The sequence below is a fragment of the Lepisma saccharinum genome, chromosome 4, assembly GCF_977018435.1.
Source record: "Lepisma saccharinum chromosome 4, izLepSacc3.1, whole genome shotgun sequence".
Lineage (NCBI taxonomy): Eukaryota > Metazoa > Arthropoda > Insecta > Zygentoma > Lepismatidae > Lepisma > Lepisma saccharinum.
The window spans coordinates 36058416-36072523 of record NC_139232.1 but is presented as its reverse complement, the minus strand read 5'-3'; the positions used below and the strand labels follow the sequence as shown (position 1 = coordinate 36072523).

The 14108-nt window shown below is 39.0% G+C and overlaps 1 protein-coding gene across 3 annotated transcripts in view; it reads right to left on the bottom strand.

Moving 5' to 3' along the window:
- Window positions 1-11884, bottom strand: part of LOC145987132 (phosphatidylcholine translocator ABCB4-like) — a 125728-nt gene extending 113844 nt beyond the window's left edge. For all 3 annotated transcript variants that reach the window (XM_083121628.1, XM_083121629.1, XM_083121630.1), the window contains exon 1: window positions 11749-11884. The gene's annotated coding sequence lies outside the window, so the exon portion shown is untranslated. The remainder of the gene's footprint in view (window positions 1-11748) is intronic.
- Between the last annotated feature and the right edge of the window lie 2224 nt (window positions 11885-14108).

Below are 14108 nucleotides of genomic sequence, written 5' to 3'. Positions count from 1 at the left end.
AAAATGAAGTTTCGAAAAGCGAGGTGCTAAGAATGCCTATTATTTCAGTTGGTATAGGTGGAAGCCATTATCAAGCATTGGCCGACTCAGGGGCTATGGTCACTTGTTTATCAGAAGAAGTGTGGTTGGAAATAGTAAAATGGAAGCCTGATATCCCTCAGTTAAGCGTAGGGAGCATCAAAGTAATATCAGCCTTCGGCAACAAAGCATCAAAGGTGGTGACGCAAGCATACGTTCCGCTGTCATTTGGGGAAGTAACCACTGATGTCGTGTGTCTTGTAATTCCAAATCTAGTTAAACCGATGCTATTAGGATCAGATTTCTTGAAGGCGTGTCGAGCTGTCATTGATTATGATCGAAACATTGTGGCGATGACAATAGAGCAACAATGTGTTGAAATTAAATTCTTGTCGCAGTAAGAGATGCAAATAACCGACGGGGTGCCAACCTTTTTTCTATCTTATGAATGCAAGGAGCCTATATGTTGTTGTGACGAGGCGGAGATAAAATCGTTAAGGGGTTATGTAAATGATAGTTTGGGAAAAAACGTGCACTCTAAGGAAGCAAAACCTCAAGTGACTGAGGCTGACGTGTATGTGTGCTCAATGGAAAATAATATCACGAAAGCTACAAGGCGACAGATTGATGATCACGTGATTACTACAGAAGGTCTAACCGGAGATCAACAAGCGGCGCTTCGAGATCTATTAATAGAATTTAGGGATATTTTCGATGAGAAGCCGGGGTTGGTCAAGAATTATGAGCACGAGCTTGAAATTACTGATGATAGACCTTGGGGACAGAAGCTTTATCCTATCCCCATGCAACATAGAGAGAAAGCTGACAAGCAAATTCAAGAAATGCTTATTTGGGGAATAATAGAGCAGAGACCAACATGCTACCTGAACCCTCTAGTATGCGTGAAGAAACCCGGAACGAATGATGTTAGAATTTGTCTTGACGCAAGGAGAGTGAATGAAGTGCTGAAAGCACAGCATGACGCCCCGCCCACTCCAATGGAGATTTTACAGAAGTTTGAAGGTAAACGCTACATTACTTGCATTGACTTGACCTTGTTTTTCCTTCAAATACCTGTCAAGGAAGAACATCAGAAGTATCTTGGATTCATATATAATAACGTTACATATTGTTACAAGAGGATGTGTTTTGGCCTGAAAACTAGCATGGCGAGTGCAGTTCGATGCTTGAAAGCTGTACTGGGTGAAGATGTTAGAGAATACTGCGACGCATATTGTGACGATATTACTGTTGCTGATGATGACTATGAAGAGCACTTGCGTCATTTGCGGATTGTTTTCAATAAGTTAAGGGATAGTGGACTGACGTTGAAGCTAAGAAAATGTAATTTCGCTCAAGAGGAAGTATCGTTGTTGGGAATGAAAGTATCTTCCCAGGGCATAAGAAAGGACCCAGAAAAAATGCAAACGTTGCAAGATTTCCGAAGGCCAAGAAATGTGCGGGAGCTAAAAAGTCTCCTTGGCTTTCTGAACTTCTACAGAGCATTCCAGCACGATCATGCAGAGCTGACTGTACCTTTGGTAGAACTACTGAAGAAAAATAAGAGATTTATTTGGGGATCTCGTCAGGAAGAGGCATTCGTGAGAATAAAGGAGGCATTATTACGTGATGTGATATTGCACCAGCCGTGGCAAGATAGAGAGTACTATCTAGAATGCGATGCATGTGACAGGTCTATTTCAGCGATTTTATACCAAAGAGACGATAATGGTGAACCTCGTATAATAAGTTGCTGTAGCAGGGTTCTAAATGATTGTGAGGGCAATTACACAATTACACAGAAAGAGTTACTGAGCATTGTTTATGGCATACAAAAAAATGCATTGTACTTGACAGATACGCATTTCATAATAAGAACTGATCACAAAGCTCTGAAATTCTTGTTAAGCTGCAAACTCGCAAATGCAAAGATAACGCGCTGGATTCTTCTTTTGCAAGGCTTGGATTTCGAAATACAGTATATCAAAGGGTCGGAAAATATGGCTGATTACTTGTCAAGATACCCTAGTGCTGTAAGAAAGGGTCCCTGTAGTGATCTGAAGGCCCCTGGAATAGTCGTGGCGGCCGTGCATTTCAACCCCCCGACAGAGCTTGTGCAATCCATGCATAGGTTGCCTAAGCTGCAGGCGGATGATCCAGTATTAGGTCATATTATAAATGAATATGGCGATAAAGGGTGCCAAGATGTAGGGAAGCAGGGGTTTCGATACACCATCAAGGATGGCATATTGTGTAGAAAGGAAGGATGCTTGCTAAAAATGTGTGTGCCCGGAAGTATTACGCGAGAAGTGATAGACTTTTACCACAAAAGAGGTCATTTTGGGGAGTGGAAAACATTCATGGCCATTTCAGAGCACTTCACATGGCGGAAAATGAGAAAACAAATCAGGCAATTTGTTTCGGAGTGTGATTTGTGCCAACGAACAAAACATCCTAATAAAGAGCTGAAAGGACCCATGCAAGCAGTGTTGGCAGAGGAGCCAGGAGTTCTAATTGCCGCCGACGTCTACGGGGCCCTGCCTAAGGCAAAATACGGCTTGCAATATTGCTTGGTTCTTTGTGATGTTTTCAGTAAATATGTTGCAATCTACGCAATGCGGAAAGTTACCACCAGTGCCATACTTAACAAAGTGTTGAATGAGTTTTTACTGCTGTGCCCAAATGTACAAACAATCATAACAGACCAGGGAACTCAATTCAAGGCGCATAAATGGAAGAGGTCGCTAGCCGATAGAGGTATAGAAGCTCAGTTTGTTAGCGTAAGAAACCAGAAAGCAAACCCGGTGGAAAGAGTAATGAAGGACTTAGGGCGCCTCTTTAGAGCTTACACGAGCCACAATCACAAGCAGTGGCCTTTGCACGTTCCAGATATTGCCAGATGCATCAACATGGCTACACATTCAAGCACAAAAGCATCTCCGTATGAAATATTTTTCAACCGGAAACCTGATCAGGAACTCATGAAGCTGTTTCGCTTGCCTCAGCTGAACGCTTCCCCTCCATATGAGTATAAACTTCTGAAAGTTAAAGAGAACATACAACTAGAAGCAGAGAGAAGAAAGAGAATATATGACAAACATCATACAATATCCTACAAACCTGGTGATCTAGTTCTCCGCAAGACCAACGTGTCCTCGGAGGTTGCAAAAGGGGTCTTTAAGAAGTTCGCCCAGCTGTACGAAGGGCCCTTTTCGGTCAGAAATGTTGTAAGAGTTAATTCCTATCAGCTGTGGGACGTAAGAAACGACAAAGACGGGGTTTATAACAGCAGTCATTTAAAGCCCTACGTCACGGCCTAGGAAACAGCCGGAGAAAGCCAAGGAGGGTGGAGGTGAGAAGAGCTGGTCATACAAGAGACCGTATTGTGCCGCTGGCATTGGAAAAAGAAAGAAAAAAAAAGAAACAAAATAAAGTTCACAATTTTAAAGAATATTAGTGTTATAATCTTGTTCATGTGTGTAATATAATGTTGTAATATCAATTTGCATATATATTTCTTATTAGTTATTATGGTGTAGTTTTATAGGTAGCAGGGGATAGGTCCCCCTAAAAAAATAATAACATAATCATTTATTAAATTACAAGGAGTACGAAATCATACTGTAGAGGGCTTGCCCTACTGTATGATTACGTAGGGGGGATGTGAGGCAACCACCAGTTTAGTATTTCTTTTTCAATAATTATATACATATTATTTTTTTTGTATGTGTTTCGTGTGTAGTTTGCGCTCTTCTCTGGAGTGTAAGTGATCCAGTCAAGGAGGACTCTGGCGAGAAGGTGCGGGTAGAAATTTTGTATTTTAATTATATATTTTTTCTTGGGTTTATATTAAATATTAATCTATTCCTATTCTCCTGGGATATTTGGGTTATAGTTAGGGATTAGTTGAGGTCCAGTACTACCAGTGTACCCTCATATACGGTCCATAACAGATTACGGGCAGCTAGATGTGGAATTTTAACATGTAGTGTAACAAAATACGCAAGAGGGCAGCACCTCGTGTGACTGACCAAAAAGGACTCTTGTTGGACACCCCCTCTGCCGGTCAGTCCAAGAACCACCCCAGGGGGGAGAAGGGGGAAGGTTTTTTTTATGTTTTTTCTCTCTCTTCGAGGAGAGAGTCTACAAAAAGGAACAACAAAGATATAATATGGCGGAGTAGAAGGACATAGTAAAACAGCCTGTAGAGAGTGTGCGAGTGTGCATTGTGCAAATAGTGCGGATAAGGATTTTTTGACATGTGTAATATCGAAGCAAGGATCTTAGGAAAGGATTGGACACAGTGAAAGAATGAAGCCGCAGAAAGAAAGTGTGTAAAGAAGAGGACTGGACTAGCTTAGAAGGAATATGCAGGTGAGAGTGCAGTGAATAAGGGCCCCAACGAAAGGCGCCGGGACTTAGTTAGTGTGTGTGCATGGGGTAAACAAAACAAATAGTAGAGGCCTCTAATAACTAAGACGGAACTGTAAATACAACAAGAAGCAAAAGTATATACTTATAATGTTCACAATCATTTAATCATATTCTTTCAACAACGCAGAAATAATAAATTCAATATTTGTATAAATATTATTGTACTAATTGTTTTTTTTTTAACATCTTATTGTGCTCACGGCGACGAGGTGGGGAAAGGGTTAACACCTACGTAAACTTTCATAAAGAGTCTCATGCCATCCCTTTCGCCTCTCCCCGTTGTGCGTCACACCCGTCCAGCAGTAAAGTGAAGCATGTGGGTAATGGTCTACACGTGCAGAGTTGGAGATTACCTCCTCCCCCACGGGACTGATTTCCCTCAACCGCAACGTCACCAATCCAATGAAAATTCGCGTTCTTGCACTACAACTCTCAAAACTTCGGTGGTGACATGAAAACCCAACTTAGCGTAATTTTTACCGGCATTATCCCATTTTCTAAGGAAATGTATCCACCCTTCTTCCAAATTACTGTCACCCCTATTGAGCTTATTTCTACTTCCTGTGCATATATATGCTGCTTCATATATGTTCCAATTTATTACTACTATTTCACGTGACACCATGTCCGGTGTCTAGAATTCTAGTTTAACATATACTCACTCACGTAAGTTTGAAAAGTTCTAATACTATTTTATGTATTTATGTTGAATTCAATAGTGAGTAGTATGCACTTCCTCATTATGATGTTAGTGTAGCTTGGCCAAAATAAACTGTCCCTGTGGCGCTTTAGTTGAATTATCAACCCACGCAGAGGGAATGTGGATCAGTCATCTCTTTCCATTGTGTGCCTGTTCATGTGTTGCAAAAGTGTTGCACTGTCAAAAGTTCTTTCCAGTTTCAGTGGAAAGTGTTAGATTTCATCATGAAAGGGCTTGTTTACTACTATCAGCAGAGCGAGGGAAATATGTTTTTACTAAATATTTTCCAAATCGACAATAATATTGAATATTGTGATCGATTTTTCTATGTTTTGAGTGATTTTGTCAGGTTATCGAATGTTGAATTATCTATTACTAATAACATCGATCTTCTCATGATCGACGGAAAATTCACCGAGGTATTTCAAATTTGTATAAATTAATATTTTTTAAAATTTTTCATGAAATACAACTCTCCCATAACCTCATTATCAGTGAAAGGTGATCATAACTTGGTTTGCCAATACATTTAGCATGTAAGATAAAACAGGTGCGAGTATTTGAGACAGGTGATACATCTGCTTGAGGCAGACTACCAGCTGCCACTGACTGCCTCCTATACACATTAAGTTATGAATAATGAAGTAGTTTGTCAAAAGCATTGGGCAAAACTAGTCCTTGCATCCAATACTTTGTTCAAAACTTTCCGTTGTTGTCCCAGGCAAAGATTAAAGAGGGCATTTTTGATGGTCCACAGATTCGCCAGTTCATTAAAGACTGCATTCAGAAATACCATGAATGACTTGGAGTTTCAGGTATGAGACTTGTATATCGACATAATCAACAAGTTTTTGGGCAATGTCAAAGATGGTCAAAACGAATACATTGTGAAAAGCCTGCTTCAAAAGCTGCAGATGCTCGGCTGTAACATGAGTTTGAAGTTACATTTTCTGCAATTGCACCTGAGTAAAGAACAGGGAGAGAGATTCCATCACGACATTAAGGAGATGGAAATGCAGTATCTGGGTTGGTGAGATGTCTCCATGATGGCAGACTACTGCTGGTGTTTAATAAGGGAGAATCGTCAAGACCACAAAGACAAATGAACACAACGAACATTTGCAGCAAAGCGAAGGGGAAGATAATTTAATTTGCCAGAGGTATATTTCATGACTACAATTTATTCTCATGTTACTTGTTTTATTAAAATGTTGTTTCTTGCCAGTGCTTCACACATTTGATAGTGTCGTTGATGGTGAGTATTAATGAAAAATCATTACGTCAATAAATATTTCATGTCACCATGGAAAAAAATCCTTATGTTGCTTGGGAAAATAGTATACAGATTTGAATTCAGTAAACCAAATTTAGGTAACAACACCTATTTACCTTTATGCCACAAAACAAAAATTTTATTATTTCACAAGCCTGGGTTTGCCACTTAAGCCGAAGAGTGGTAGTTTTGCAACAGGAGTGTATTTTAATGTTTTTGGAATGCGTAATGCTATTGAAAAAAAAAACAATGTACAAGAGTATGAATTTGTCTCCATGTTACATGTGGAAGAGTTTTTCTTAACTTGATTATTAAGCTAGATAGGATCTATAAAAAAATATAATGAATAAGTATTTACGAATCAGAAGTATACCTCATGGAGTTTCAACCTCTGCCACCAAACAAAATCATCACATCTCCTCTTTTCGTTCATGTTTTTTCTACACCATTGGAAGTTTGATATTTCCAAGAGAATAAGTAAAGTAATACTCCCATAAGTGCAATGTTAAGTTTCTCCCCTCCTACAACCATTCAGCACACAGACCTCTCTTTCTCAGGTCGCAGCAGGGAGAAGTCAGTGGGAAAGGGGCAAGTTAGGGTCTTTCCAGAGCCACAATGAAACTTATGCTTGTGGCCTTACGCAGCAGCTGTCTAATCCATGCAGAGTGGTCCAATGCTAAAGTCGTTTTCACGTTCAGAAGACACAACGGTGCTTATGGAGAAACCGCACAGTGTTGCCAATACAGCGCTAGCTCATGTCGCCGGGAAATGATGAGCTTCCTTCACAATGAAGTGTTACATATTTTGTATATATAATGATAATTTTATGTAATTATTAATATTAATATTATACTGGGAAGATTACAGTTAACAAGTAAGGGAAACCTGGCACATGGGTTAGATTCAAGTTGCAACCCAAACAAACAAATGAGTTATGGCCCACTTGAACTGATAAGACGTAAATGACACAAGCAAGGCATGTCATATTTCTATCTTGAAGCCCCATATTTTGTCACGTGTTGGAAAGCCTTTCAAGGGTTAATATGGTGTCTATGAATGTATGTGTACGTTGGAAACTGAAAGGTGATCTTCATTTCAGTATTAATGTCGACAGTAATGTAAACAAAAACAACGTGCATTTGCGACAGCACTAATGATGCTCACAACAGCAGCATTGGAAATAATTGTCAATTATTAAATTTAAGTAGTTGCAATTCTATTATAACAAACTGCATGAAGTTAATATTTTTACTGAATGGAAATAAAGTAACTCAAAAACGTGGTGGTGATTAGCCGGAATGCTGCGGTGAGTCAGCTCAAGATGACCAGACAACGTCTCCTTACTTCGCACGCGGTTCGGGTTAAAAAGAAACTCCAAATGCATGGAAGTAATATTTCTGGGAACCTTTGAGTGGTTATAAAAAATAATTTCATTATTTTCTCCACAACTTTGTCGCTGGAAGTTTTTACTTGGAATTACAGAACAAAAAATGGCCAGCGACGACATTTTCTACTGCACGAATACAAAAAATCTCCACATACTTTATTGTAATATTTTTTAATGCGAATATGCTTAAAGTATTGATAAATTCTGAGCACCACCATCACCTATGACAATTAAAAAACAGTGTCAATTTTTTTCATAATGAATGCTTCAATTTTATGGCATTTTTCAACGTTAGGAATGAAAACAATGTAAAAATTTTGTTTTCACAGAAAATTTGAGTTTTTTAATTTATCTAAAAATATGTAAGCAAGTTACCAGTTTTTTTGTGTCCACCATCGTATTCTCTACAAAATTTCCTGCAAAACTGCAGGTACCAATTTTACGTAAGCTAAATTTGTAAATCGAGAATTTTCACAACAGCGCGCTCGTATTTTCCCATAAGAAAAGCATTGTCCATAAGAGCCCATTGTGTCTTCTGAACGTGAAAACGACTTTAGCGTAGGTATGTTAGGGATGGTTAAATGGACACTGATATCAGGCTCCAGATCCAAATTTTGGTTTCAATGATCCATATTCACATTACAAATCAGTAATTCCAGGGGCCCAAATTCTAAATCTGAAACTGTAAATCCATGTTTGAATGCTCAAAATAAAACTCTGACATTTCAAATATAATCCACAAAAAATCCTACAAGCTATTGCATCCATGGTAGAATATTAGCCACTTTTGAGCCCTTGTATCACGTGTTGCCTGCCTTACTTTTTGGCCAGATAGATAATAAAATAAACATGACTAGAATATCACTGTTACACATAGAATGCAATTAAAGTAGTGTAAAACACCAACAGGAAAAAGCGAGTTAGTTGAAGGAAGACAGAAATTTTTCACATTTTGTGATAGGTACTTGTAAAGAGTGCTATTTTATGTAGATTTTCTGCTGCTTTTCGTTAGTCACGAAGCAAAAAATGATATGATGAAATTGAAGGAACACAACACCCATGGCCAGGCTGGGACTCAAACTTGGGACCCCTGTCAATATGCCGGAATTATTTGAAATGTTAGGTAATGTAAAGTCCAGTATTAGTTGATCACTGGGTAATTATGCAGTATCGCCCGGACAGATTTTTTCATTTTTACAGGAGAAAGTTCTTACGGAAATCATTTTCTGTAGCGTTGTGGAAGTTCGTGAATGTAGTATTGATCCATTTTAATGCGAATACATGTTGTTTTCTGCGAAAATCTGTCCTACATGCTGTTTCTGCTGCCGCCATTTGCTTTCTGCACGAGAGCACAATGTTTCCCGTAGTCAGTGTTTCAAACTCGCCGTGTTATCACTAGAACATGACGTGTCGAGTATTTTTAATTTTTTTATATTTTTTAACTATGCTTGACTAACCTAACCTTACGGAATATGGTTTTTGGGGCTAATGTCAATGGTTTTTGGGGCTAACGTCAATGGTTTGTGGGGCAAACATCAATGGTTTGTGGGGCTAACGTCAATGGTTTGTGAGGCTAACGTCAATGGTTTGCGAGGTATTAGCATAATTTCAATCCGGGCACGAAAGTAGGAATTTTCCGGTGAACGAGGTTGCAACACTGCATAAATCGACAAAACACTCGAACAACGTGCCCTGAACCAGGACGCTATCGCCCACCATAATGTGTTACACAATCGAAATAACAAGTAACAGTAAGTACTCGTAAATATAAGGAATAGACATTATCTTAGTTAGAAAGGCATTATTTCACCTTAGGAAATGTTCCGCATTCCAAAATAGTAAATCAGCAATGTAAAAAAGTGTGAAATATATGATTTATAGGTGCCACCCCCATACTATAATAGTACAGAAAGTACTTACCGAACTGACTTTCCGTACAGTTTTGAAAGGTCGTGAAAGTGTTTTTTCCCATCGCTTAATTTATTTCGCCAGTAAATCATGTATTTTTGAAGATTAATGTCTCTCCAATGCACGAAAGCTGTTGCCTCTATGTCCTTAAACTACGTGAATCAAATGTTGTGTGCGTTCGATGATGTAACCCCCGGTCAGTGTTTCTAATGACACCATTGTTTTCCAAGAAGATGACAATTTAAACTGTTTGCCTAACCTAACAGAAGCTAACCTAACCGTGCATGGTTTGTGGGGCTATCCGTGAATGGTTCATGGGGCTATCCGTGCATGGTTCGTGGGGTTTTTGAACCTGGAAAAAAAAATACAAAATCAGTAACACGAAAGTAGGTATTTTTCCATGAAGAAGGTTGCAACACTGCATAACCACTGATCATCGACAATGCGGAGCGATTTTACAATACCGGACCCTTTTCCAATTTCGTTCATATTTCGCATACTCTCCAATTAAGGGCTCCTAATCACGAATCTGAAGCTAAAATTTGGTGCTCACGTGTTGAATTTGCAAAAAAAAGGGGGTCTGTGATCACAACCGACAATACACGATTGCTCATTATTTTAACTATGTTTGCCTAACCTAACCGTGAATGGTTTGTGGGGCTATGCGTGAATGGTTTTTGGGGCTATGTGTGAATGGTTTGTGGGGCACTGTAAAAAAATGTCAGTAACGATTAGATAAGCCGGAGACACATTTCTTTAAAAATTTACAGGAGAAAAGACGAGAAAGTACTTACGGAATTGAGTTCTTGTGGAGTTTCTGAAGCCGGGAAATTGTTTTTTCGAATCGTGCAACTTATTTGGCCTGTAAGTAAGGTATTTTTTGTCATTCATGCATCTCCATTGCACGATAGCTCGTGCCACCATTGCCGTCGACTATGTGAATTAAATGTTCCGTGCGTTCGGTTATGTTACCCCCTGTCAGTGTAGCAACCATGCGGTAGTTTGACAAGATGACGTGTCAAGGTTGCGTTGTGAAAATGTTTCCGGATATTGAAGACCCACGAGATTTTTTGATTGAACATGGAGTCGTGAAGGAAGAAATGGAATGTCCTAAATGTTCTAGTATATGTAAGCTACACATTGCACGGGATGGAAAGTGGCTCTATAAGTGTACGAAAGTTAATTTTTTTTTGTTTAAATATTTCTTTCTAAATTTTCCTAACCTAACCTAACCTTCCGTGAATGGTTTGTGGAACAATTTTCGATTAAAAACGTTTAGTGAATAGCTTCTGCAGCATTTAAGTGTAGTGAAAGTTAGTTGTTTTTTTTTTGTTTTGTTTCTTAAATTTATTTTTCTAAATTTTCCTAACCTAACTGAACCTAACCTAACCTTCTGTGAATGGTTTGTGGAACAATTCTCGATTGAAAACGTTTTGTGAATAGCTTGTGCGGCATTTATAGGTTCATAGGTTTGGAAACACTGCACATCAGCTGACGATACTGCATATCAGCTGACGACAGACAACGTGAGTCAAGATTTCGCCGCAGAATTAGCAACGACAAATAAATAATGTTAAAAATAACGCTTTTTTCATGGAAAAAAAAGTGACCCCAACTTGAAAAATGTTCCGCTATGCATATGAGGTAAGTAGATATGATTTTTATTTGAAAATAAGCTAGTTAAATGTGTCTCCGGCTTATCTAACTGGTACCAACAGTAAATAATGAGCAATTTTGCATTTTCACGGACCACCTTTTCTTGGAAATTCCATACGTGAGCGCAAAATTTTAACTTCAGATTCGTGATTAGGAGCCCTAAATCAGCGAGTATGCGAAATATGGACGAAATTGGAGAAGGGTCCGGTATTGTAAAATCATACCAAAAATCATGTCTTTTGTATAAAATAGAGAAGTTAAAAAGTTTTAATTTTATTTTGCATCTTATATTTTAGTCACTTCTCTGCCTTTGCGACAATGAGCAATGAGATAATGAGAATTTCTATAATAGGAGTCAAATCCATGCCTTACCCACTGTTCGGATACATTTTCATATAATTAGTAATTTTATCGACGAACTGGCACATCAAAATAAATAAACCACTTCATTATTCCGAATCAACAAGTTCATTACTTTCCAAAGATTACTCCCATCATTAGTTCGCGCCAGCCGCCAGCTGGCTGGGTATAACTGGTCGCACACCTTATCCAACACAAGCCCCGCCCTACATGTCCTAACATCAGGATAGTATGATTAAGATAGGAATATTAGATTATGGCCTCTTTCGTAAACACACTTTATTATGTGTTACATCACAAGTCGAAGGGCGGTGCGGAGCTCAACGGCGTGTGCTCAAAGTGCAACTCTTTTAAGGTGATCACATCCAAACCGACTGAACTTCTACAGAGAGTTGAGATGAAATGCTCTTTGAGTTGAGATGTAGCAGAACTTGGGGAGAGAGTAAATGCTGATTGAATCACGTGCCATAAAAATATAAGGAACGTGGCAAATAGTAAAAAACTAAATGTAAAATTCAGCACACATAGGCTAACAGCATAGAGAGAGAAGTACTAAGCACAAGCGAAGCAAAATCAATCCAATCAAATCAAAAAGTTCTATGATGCTGTCATAAAGTGAAGTTTTTCATTTGAATTTGAATTTTTGGGCGCCATGGTCATGGTCCATGTTATCCACGCCTGAATTCCACACTTTTTTTCACCCGAAAATAGAGTACACGGCCAACAAAAGAGTTTCGACAACTGTGCACATCCACATAACCACGGATAGTCGTTATAACACGAAACATTGAAATATCGGTCATATCCAGCAGACGATTTGGTTTTTAAATTGTTCAAAATAGGCTTTGGCGCCTCTTTCGCTTTTTTCTGCAAAAGAACGAACCGAAAGATTGCTTCAAAATCGCACGATTACACACACTGTTCAGATAGGGTGAACCCGCCACCTCGGAACTCGGAGCAAGCTCCATTAATTAATTGACAATGTCCGAAAACAACATAAAGACGAAAGACACCACTCACAAAACTCGCACTGCCTGCACAGTCCCTCCCGCAAACCGTTGTTTACTTTTGTAACACTTGAAGCACCCTCCTTGCCCCCTCCCCTCTCAGCATCGGCGCTTCCCCAATCCCTTCGGACTCTATATTCCTTGCCCTTCGGAACCTGCAAGAAGTCCAGTTCTACTACTGTTGCCATCTTAGTTCTTTTGAAACCAGATTTGCCCAAATCGCGAAACTTTTCGTTTCAAATAAGACGTATGTAGAGTAGCTGTTTCCTAACTACTCCCACTCCAATGTTTCGCTAAATCCACTGAAATCTAATTTCTGACACCACTACTATTTCGTATACTTTACGTCCAGTGACGTGCGGTGACGTCGACACTTGGGGTAGCAGTCAGTGGCGTGCTCAAGGGGGAGGGGGTTGGTGTGGGTTACACCCCCTCCCCTCTTTAGGGCCCAGTATTCCTAAAAAAAGAATGTCAATAACAAGAAAAGATTACAAAATGATGAATGAGTACTAAAAAAAACTGCACGTAAACCCCACCCACATTCGAAAATAAAAAACGATTTGATTTGACTAATAAGCCAGAGAACCTGGGTTAGAATCTCAGCTTGGCCATGGATATTCTTTGTGTGTGTCCCTTCATCAATTTTATCGTATCATCTTCGCGATTAGCCAAAAGTGGAGGAAAAACGAAGTAAAATAAACCAAATCGAGCAATCAATCAATGATTTGATTTCATTTTCGTTACTTAGCGTCGCTTTATTGTCACATTTGGTTAATTGCGAAAATGATACGATAACATTAATGAAGGTACAAACACAAAGAATACCCATGGCCAGGACGGGGTTCGAACCCGGAACTCCTGGTGTCGTAGCGCGCTGTGATAACCACTCCCGCACAGTTGGTTGATTTGGTGTTTTAAGTCCACTTTATGCACAGAAACAAAACAGGAAACAAAACACACTTTTTTGTAGTTTCTTCAATAATATTCATTTGGCTTTTTGAGTTCTGAGATACATTTTTCATTCCAAATTATTTCATTATTCACTGCAGAGTACAACACAGAGGACAAGAATGCGCACTCATCACGAGTTTGAATCCTGGCCTGGATTGTTCGTATGAGGTCCCTTCATCAATTTCATCATATTATCACTCATCCTCATTTTCGCAATAACCAAATGTGGCAGAAAAGCGAAGTAAAATAAACCAATCCAACAACAATATGAACCCGCGTTCTCTTGCCCAAATAAATACATCCGTATTTATGACTGTTAGAAGCCAAGAGTAGTATATTTAAATAAATTACTACTAAAACGAGAGTGAGAGAGAGCCCGAGCACATATTTGTAATTTAATCATTATATATTCCA